The 9,261-nt window shown below is 39.8% G+C and overlaps 1 long non-coding RNA gene across 1 annotated transcript; it reads right to left on the bottom strand.

The window, feature by feature from the left end:
• Positions 1-2,767: 2,767 nt before the first annotated feature.
• Positions 2,768-7,881, bottom strand: LOC112943739. The gene is made up of 4 exons (XR_003248654.1): positions 7,813-7,881; positions 5,445-5,591; positions 3,553-3,657; positions 2,768-3,021 (listed from the first exon to the last, which is right to left on the bottom strand). It is a non-coding gene; the product is annotated as an uncharacterized LOC112943739 (long non-coding RNA).
• Between the last annotated feature and the right edge of the window lie 1,380 nt (positions 7,882-9,261).

The raw sequence follows: 9,261 nt of genomic DNA, 5'->3' as shown, positions 1-9,261 counted from the left end.
CCAGCGCCATCGGCGGGCGCTGGTGCCGCAGCCCCGGCCGCCCCTCCCGGCGCCGCAGCTCCCGCTCAGGGCAGCGCCATGGGCTGCCCACCCCGCCTTGGCCCGGGCCCCTCCGCACAGCCCCTCTCCGCCCCTGGGCACCAAGGGAAGCAGCAGCCTTCCAGCCTGTCCGCGGCTCAAGGCAGGCTGCGAGGCGCGAGTTGTGCGGCTCCGAGTGTGCCTACGTCCACGTAGCACGCWGGAAAACCACACGGAGTGATCAGGAGAGCCCCAAGGGAAGCAAATACTTGGAAACAATGGCTGAAGGGAAAAGTTGCCACGAGAAGAACATAGTTGTATGGATTCTGGGCTCTTGTCCTGCAGCAAAGTCCAAAATTTGAAGATTATTCATTCCAAAATCTAACAATTTTAATTTCACATGGATCTGGTAGTTTARTTTTGTATTTTAGAAGAGTCAAAGTGACATTTTATTTGATCTGGTAGCTACCAGTTATTCTATGTAATAAATATTCAATAGTTTAAATCCTTATCTCTTATGTATATATTTTATTCAAAGCAATAGGTGAAATGCATACACTCTCCATGAAGTCCTGCTTGACTTCTCTTCGGCGTTACTGCAAGCCAAAGCAAGTTATGTCAGTCTGTGTATAAATCCATCACATAGCTTTAAATTAGCCCTAGTCATCGTTTTGGAATAAGAATATCTTGGTATTGGTACATTGTCCTGATGCTTCATTTTTCTAATACAAAGCAGGGAAGAAATGGCTGTGTCTTTCTTCTGTTGTTTTGAAACATTGCCAGGATCAGCATCTCACCCAGCATCTGCCTCAAGCAGCCTTGGAAATGCTTGCAAACACTGTTTTGAATAAAATTTTAATACAAATAGTTTCGCTGTAAGATCAACACGTGGTTCTTCATCTTAGGATACTTAAGTCTCAGCTAGAGCAAAGAGCTGCAAAACTATTTTGCAGCATAGTTTTGGGTTCGATTAAAATTGCAAGGCCTAACTACCCTCTTTCAATAACTAGGGCTGTAAGAGACAAGTAAGCAAATTTTTCTTACACAAAACGAATGTAAATACAAGGTTGCTCTGCAATCTGAGCACTCCGGGCAAAGCACCTCGTGTGTACAGTGCAGGGCGTTTGGCAGCAGGTAGGAGAGAGAGTTCAAAGAGAAAGGCAGAGCTCCAAAACACTCTAATAGCAAAGCCTGAAGCAGCTCTGTGCACCAGGAGAGCTACAGGCCTTTTTGTGGGGTGTTGGCTGGATCAAGAAGAAACTTTTTTTTTTTTTTCCTTAAAAAAAAAAAAAAAAAAAAAAAACCTCTCCTGTACTTGAGAAACAGTAATTAAATTTGTTTCCAAGATTTTTGATTATAGTTGCACAAAAGAAGACCTATTTCCTTACAATTTTCCTTCCTAACCAGGTTAATGTGTAAGCGTTATTTTAGCTCAGCATGCTGGTCAGAAAAGGCGACATCCTGATCAGGGCTGACTGGTTTCTAGTGAGGAAAGAGTGTAAATTGTAGTCCAGGTGAACTGATACAAAGGGAATACCAGAGTTGTTTACAGAAACAATGATTTGAGTGATCAGAAAAAAAAATCCAATAGAGACTTCTGGGATTTAAGCAAGAAATCTGGGTGAAGTAATGTGGGATTTCATCATAGGTATCTGCAGGAAAAGTATCTTATAGGTACATTTTGTGGCTGTTGCCTTGAAAGATGTGGCCAAGGTGAAACATGAAGAGTAAGAAACTGGTCTGCACTGAATAAGAAGAGCTACATTTGACACTTAAGCCCATTAAAAAAAAAAAAAAAAATGGAGTTAGCTACTCAAAAGCTTCTTCCAAAAAAAAAAAAAAAAAAAAAAAGGCGAATCGGAGTTGCAATCCTTCAACTAATGAGGACGGACAAAGAGGAAAAGGTTTCCAAGCAAAAAAAAGAAAGTTGAGGGCACTTCTGCAAACCCAGCTCTTAAAGCTGCCACTGAATTACAGTTTATTTCATCATTAACTCTGCAATCAGAAGCATGTATGTGAAAAATGAATCCATTTCAGTGGTCTGGTTACGGTTAAACATCTTCTGAACTGAAGAATGTTCTTGCAACTGTTCCTGTCCTCATTTAACTATTTCAAAATCCCTTTCCTATGGGACACAGATGCTTGTGCTTATGGTTTGGGGACAATGTTGCCAGAAAGAAAAACCAGACATTCCTCATGGGTGTGTGGAAAGAGCGTCTAAGGGAGCACTGAGCAGAGAAASAAAGACTCAGGTTCGGGTGCGAGTGATAGCACATGGCCACTGCGACATTATCCTGTAAGAAAGATCCTGTAAGTGTGTAAATAGGTCAGCTTAGATCAACTGTCTTTTCTTAGATGTTTCATATTCATTTGGCCTGTGAGGCCCGTCATCATTCTGGGCTTCAGTAGAATGAYAGATGTAGCCAGAAGGGGTCTGCATTTGCAATCCGGGTCAATGCATGTTCATGCTGTTGGATTCACTTGCTGGTGTTTGTTCAAGAAGAGTGTACAAAACCCAAACAAAGACAAAAAAACACAGAAGCTTTGAACTGCATCCTGCGTGGGGTGTGCCTTGCATGCTCTATGGCATTAGAAAAAAACTCAAGTGGAGAAGTGGAGTTTAAACTCAAAAGAAAGAAGCCTAACATAAGCATTAGTACAACGCCCTGTGAGGTGCTTTGATCAGCTTTTGATCAGTGTTCCAGGGGAAAGAAAACTGGAGTTGTGATTTTTTTTTTTTTTTCCCCCAGAGACTTAATTTCTCTATGGGAAGAAGGGGAGGAAAGGACCAGGATTTTGCACATTGCTGAAAATACAAAACTGTGGTTAAGATATCATATTGTGTCATCTGTTTGTTTCCCAAGTGAAATAACCTATGAGGTCCCATGCTTTGGTTCATATTTTGCCTGCTATGGGTAAAAAAGAGTCAATATTCCCTATTGAAGTCCAGTCCTGAAAACACCTCTCCTCCACTGAGGTGATCCGCAGCTCTTATCAGAAATCCTGGAAAGGAAGACATTGCCATTGCCTGCTAATCAGCAGCAGCTTTTAGTTCCAAAATTCAACCTCTTCTATACCATATATGAACCACACCATGGTTCAGCTTACTTTCTAGCACATTAGAAACATTGCTATTCCTTATGCAACAGTAACAAAATACAGCTCTAATAACCATGTAAACATACTTTGTATAGAAGATAATGTAGTCAAATTCTTCTACAGAAACTGTTTCGATGCCTTTTCTTAATTTGTGTTTCTACCTTTTTTTTTTTTTTTCCTGCAATGTTTTGGGTTTGTACTTTCTCTTCAGATTATTCTTTGGAGCCCTTTTGCTAAAAAAGGTTTCTACTCAAAAGCTGAAATTATATTTACTACCATTTTTTAAAATTACACTGTTTTCATTAAAAACTGAATATATCCTAGATTATGAGATCATTTTAAATTTCCTTTCTTACTCCCATTGCATTAACAAATTCAGAAGAGACCTTCATAAAACTCCAGAGAAATACAGGGAATAGAAGGAATAAAACTCACCGGTTCTAGGCAAGGCCGACACCTGCAGATGTGTCACTGGTGCCATCAGCTCTGTAAGATACTTTCACTCAGGTAAGAGATAGAGGACCTCCTCAAAGTGCAGCACTGTATGCAGAAGAGTAGATGTATTTAATAAGCCATGTCCTCTCATCCCCTACAGCCCACCCAGGATGTTTTTCCCCAGAAATGCTATGAATTAATATGCTGACCACACATTCTGGCCACAGGACCACAGATGAAATGAAGGTCGATGGAACGTCAGTGAAACCTGCACTGAGCAGAGCCCGCCTGGCAGCACCGCGAGCTCGGCAGTGCTCCTCACACAGCACCTCCAAAGCACGTTGCAGAAAGATCGGGAGGAATCTCTCCAGGCCCGAGTATCCGGAATATCTTAAGCTTGTAAGGAGAGATCTCAGCAGTTAATTTCAAAACTGCATTAAAAACATACAGACAGAAAGGTCTTTGCTGCCAAGGCGGCTGAACTGAAAATCCTTTGACCCTTCTCACGTTACAAGCCCCAGTCCTGAAGTGTCCAAACACTCAAAGCCATTTGCCACGTGGGCAGATTCATGGAAGAACAGAGGGGAGGAAAGCAAGGATGACACTGGGAGTCCCTGAAGCCATGGTGTGAGCATGTACCGTGTGTCTCAGCAGAGCACAGCACGGCACAGCAAGCAGATGTTGGCGTGACAAGGAGGCAGGGGCTCAGCAACAGACAACCCACTGAAAGCTGCTGGACCTGGAAAGTCTCTTACTGCATTTTTCAGCCTGACAACTAGAGCACTGCTGACTTACTTGTACAGAACTCAGGATTTTAGGGAACAGAGTTTCTTGTTGTTGATCTTACTGGTTTCCAGTGCAAGACAGTGTATACTACCCCACTGTCTGCATGTTTCTGTCTGCTGCCCAGTCTGCAGAAGCTTTTGAACACTGGCCAGTGGGTTCAGCCCAGACTGAGAGTTTCCCACAGTAACTGTGCTCCTACAGTTTGTTAAAAACAAGCAATTGCAGACTGTAAGATCAACCAAGGAAAAGGCTGCAGTTAAGATATTATCCCTTGTAAGTCACTAGAGAATCTGCACAAGATTGAACCTTTATGAATCAGTCACAGGAAAAGCCTCATTTTGAACTTGCATCTTTTTAGGAGCCAAAATCGGTCAACCAAGAGCCACAAATTGCAAGGATAACTAGATTCTTTAATTCTCAGAGCAGTACTTTTTACTCAGATGTGTTAGTGTCTGTCCTACCAAGCAGTTTTTACACAAAGACCCAAGTGCAAATAAATACAATAGAAGAGCAGTCCATACTCTTACCAAAATCAGGAAAGCTCTGAAAAAGCAAATGAAATAAATCCTGTCCATGCTCAACTATGTACAGTCTTTTCATATTGATTATCATACATTTATGTTGTTTCATAATATTGTGTAAAACTGTTAACTGTATCACATTTCTATATATGCACACGTGTATATATATGTGTACATACAAACACTCTCACAAATGTATTAAGTTACAAGATAAGCTTAAATCCTTTGAAATTTGGTCTCTCTCATGTAGCTTAATACTCAGATTCCCTATTTTTTTTAATAAAAAAAAAACTTGAGTTATATATAGATAGAGAGACAAACATACAAAGAGTGGAGTTAGCCAACACAGTTTGAAAGCAAAACAGAACATAAATGGGGTAAGCTAGCCATAAAAAAAAAATGAAAAATTTAGCCTAAAGAAATAATTTGTGTCAACACAAGATGATTTCTTTTTCAGAAAAAAAAGAACTTTAACTTGAAGGGGAATGACTGTTTTTCTCACCCATTTTTAACTTCTTTAAAATCCAATAATACATTGCCCAGAAAAAACAAGCGCAAATTCGCAAATCAAAGCACACAAGTYACCTGTCAGGAAGAGTCACCAAGCTTTGCTGTGTTCCTATAAAGTATGAAGGCTGAAAACCTGAGTTGCAGCAGAATAATTCCCTCCTTCATGCCTGGTGGATTGGAAGCATTAACTTTTTCTACTTTGGAAGAAGACGTGATGACCACCTGCTCAAAATAGGATTTAATTCAAATATGTCCATTACATCTTTGCATTCAAGTTCCCCTTTAAAACTATTCTAAGAACATTGTTAGGCACTGGCAGATTATCACCGTTTCAACAGCTACTGCTAAGRGTAGGTAGGTGGATCTCAACAAAATCTTGATGCTCTTACACTCATTGAAGACCTACACGAGGACACGCTGGGAATGTCACAAAGCATCCATCCCTTTTCCTAGTAGACTGAACTTTCAAATTCACAAGAGTTGAAACCACGCTTGTTGATTTTCTTGACTTCACAGCCAGCACTATTTCAGAGTTTCATTTCTAGGTTTTCTGACTGCAAAGTGCTAATTTATCATGCTTTCTTCTTTAATTTTTGAAATGGGAGCATGAGTGGCTATTCACAGGGAGTTTTTAGTTTAGGGCACACCTTTGAGAGGTAACAACTAAATAGAAACATCCTCAACTGGATGCACTGCTGAACTAAATGGTGAGAAATATTTTTCTTTAATATCATTAATGTTGTTTTTTAAATACAGAAGTCACATTCTTACAATGAAAGTCAGTGGTAATGTACCCGACTAAGTGATAAAAGACATGTTCACTCTGCCTTTTCCTAATTTAAAATGCAGTACCACTAATGGCCATAGAACAAGTTAATGCCTTCAAAAGATTCTCCTCAAGCATTTAGCACCTCCTTATAGCACTACCCTTGTTATTTTTTGCTAGTACCTTCTCCAGAAAAGTATCTCAGGAAATAAAAGTACACTGAAATCACAGGAAAAACACCATCCCGCCTAATAGGGCTTTTACAAGGGTCATGAGTGGTTCTAACAAGCACTTTACATACTCACTTGATGGCTCTGCTGCAGAGCCAGCACTTGGGAGGGGTTTATCATCCCCCAGATACAATCTAGGGAGTTCAGTGACGAGTGGCCAACACTCCACCCCTGCAGAAGGCAGGTCTCAAAGGTAACAGCACCGAGTTGAAACTGGGTGCGTTGTCCAATATGGCCATACTGAATCACAGGAAAGCACAGAGCACTTGGCTTTCCTTTATAGAATTTCTCCACACAGTAGTTTAAGTCTGTAATAACAGAGCACAGCCTGAAAAGTCAGGCTTGCACATGGTCATGACAACTGCAGTTTAGGTTACAGAGAAGCTGATTATAGCAACTTGTTTTAAGCACAAAAATAAAACCACAGAGTTGCTCACATGAATGTCTTATGGGATGAATACAGCAAAACATCACAAGACACAACAGGAAGGACAGCAGAATCAACAAAATAGCTGCCTGGAGGCACATTCTAGCTTGGAAATATTTATTATACCTATAGCTCTAGGTATGCATTCTCATACCAAACACCAGAGAGCTGGAGATCATAGCCTTGTGGTAAGCGTGCAGGCACAGTAAATTATGCTGTGTTATAATCACATTTTTCCAAAGGCTGCTATTCTAATGAGGCTTCAGAAGAATCTCCAGACATACCAACAAAAAGCAAGTCCTTATATGCTGCTAATTTGTCCCATTTCCAGGATGCAAAACAAGCTGCTATGGAGGGCTTGGGATAACTATGGATAGGCACTGGAGGATTTTGGCTGTGAACCTTTCCACCGAGTCATTTCCCCAGTGTTTGGGCTGACATTCCAAACCACTGAGTGGATTTGAGCAGCTGCCCATTTCTTAATATCAAAAATAGCCATGAAAATATTTCTTCCTCCCAAATCTATATGTTTCTTCCCCAAATTACTTGTATAAGAGATGTATACTAGTCAAAATTCAGATGTGCAGTAATAAAAGCTCAGTAACTTTTCTACCTTTTCTTTAATTCTCTGAAAAATAAGATTTTTTCCTGAGTTTCCAATGTTTTTCTGACCTCAACAGCTCCGCAGAACAACCTAAAGTTAGAATTTTAGACGAAGAAAATGTATGCAGTGCAATTTCTCTACCATTTTACTGTCATGGTTTGATTTTTTGCCTCTTTTCAAGATTTTTGCACATTAGCATCTAACTATCATGTTTTTTGGGAAAGATACAAGAATCAGTTCCATAAACAGCAAAACTCTTAAAAATGATTCCCAAAAAAAAAAAAAAAAAATCTTTGAAGTATGTATGACATATAAAAGAAAGCATGTGATGTGTGAAAGAAGTTGCATTGAAATAAATGGCACTATGCCATACTCTGTTAACAAACTAAGTCATTTCTACTTAGTATTCAACTCACATTAGAGCTTGCAGATGTTCCTCAGATTTGGCCTCTCCGAGTCACAGCACTCCTCTGCGTGGCACAAAGACTCCACTGAGAACCTGCAGACAGAGACAGAAATTTGGGCTGGTTATGCTTGGTTGAGATAGTTTCTTTCACACCCCATCTCAGGTGATGCGAATGATCTGGGCTCTGCTAACACTGGAACCATCTGTTTGGTGTTAGGAGGAAATCTCACTCTTACTTTTCTTGGTATAGAGGAACTAAGACAAGTACAACAGGATAGGAGTGCAAGAATGGGAAGAATTTTTCATAAACCAGTTTAGTTGCTATTTTAGTAGGAAATGAAAGCTTCATCAGATGTCACTTACAGGGAGATACGTAACAACCATTATAATCAGTCTTGTAGATTAGAATGGGAATGGGTAATTCCCACTATTTCTAGATGGTAACAATATTAACTGTTAAGAAAATCTTTAATCACTAAAAGAGAAGTGCTATGACTTCTCATAGCACTTATTTCTAGCTCTGATGCTGCTACCTGAGAAAAACTGTTTGGAAGGAACGCCTGCAAAGGAAAGTGCTTAGGCACAAACTTCATTTAAAGTGATTGGATAGATCCAGCCTGTGTTTGCAGAGTTTATGGAGCCCTGTCTAAAGAACAGGTTCTCTGTACAGAGAGTGAGCCTGAAAATTGACCCTATGCTTTACCCAGCAGGTGCAGACATGCAAGTGCTCTCATTCCACTCCAAAAGACAAATAGCAATGAAAACTTTCATTCTACATAACATACTTAGATTTCCTGTTTAAATTTACTGTGCACCTCATACCTTTTTTTTTTTTTTTTTTAAATCTTCAGCAAAATCTGTATTGAATCCTACTTTGGAAGCTCCTTTCTGCTATGCAGTCATTTCAAAGGCCTGTCTACACCACAATCATAACATCTGTTTAATCTGTTTGGTTTAGTGTATCTGCAACTCAGTTCTGCTCAGATCTTCTAAGAACATCCTCAAAAAGGAGAATAAAACATAGTAAAGCATACTTTCCAAGCACACTGCAAAAAATAGATGTACTATTATGGATAATATATCTACTGTTTTATAGGTTTATTACAGAAATATTTAGAAACCATTTCAAGTACTCTTAGAATATTTTCTTCTCCTCAGTAATGCCATGCATGCTTTTCTTCTCTGTATATCAAATCAAAATACTGTGGATGAAAAATGATCTTTCCGTCTCTCAGCTATTTCTGTCATAAATGTTGCAAATTTCCATGCTTCTAACACAGGGCAGATCACGCTGATATGTAGTTAACTCTCTCTCATCTGATTAGTACCAAGATAGTCTCAACCTAGGCACATTAGAAATAAGATTACCTAGAGAGATATAAAAAACCTTGGCATCCTACTGTTTGATCTCCCGAGTTCAGTCACACCAAAAGCTGCAACCAGATTTTGGGAGTGCTTT

This window comes from Nothoprocta perdicaria, unplaced genomic scaffold, assembly GCF_003342845.1.
Source record: "Nothoprocta perdicaria isolate Ctin4 unplaced genomic scaffold, notPer1 scaffold_0, whole genome shotgun sequence".
In the NCBI taxonomy this organism is placed as follows: Eukaryota; Metazoa; Chordata; class Aves; order Tinamiformes; family Tinamidae; genus Nothoprocta; species Nothoprocta perdicaria.
Note: the sequence above shows the minus strand (reverse complement) of the source record. Positions and strands in the feature narration are given on the sequence as shown.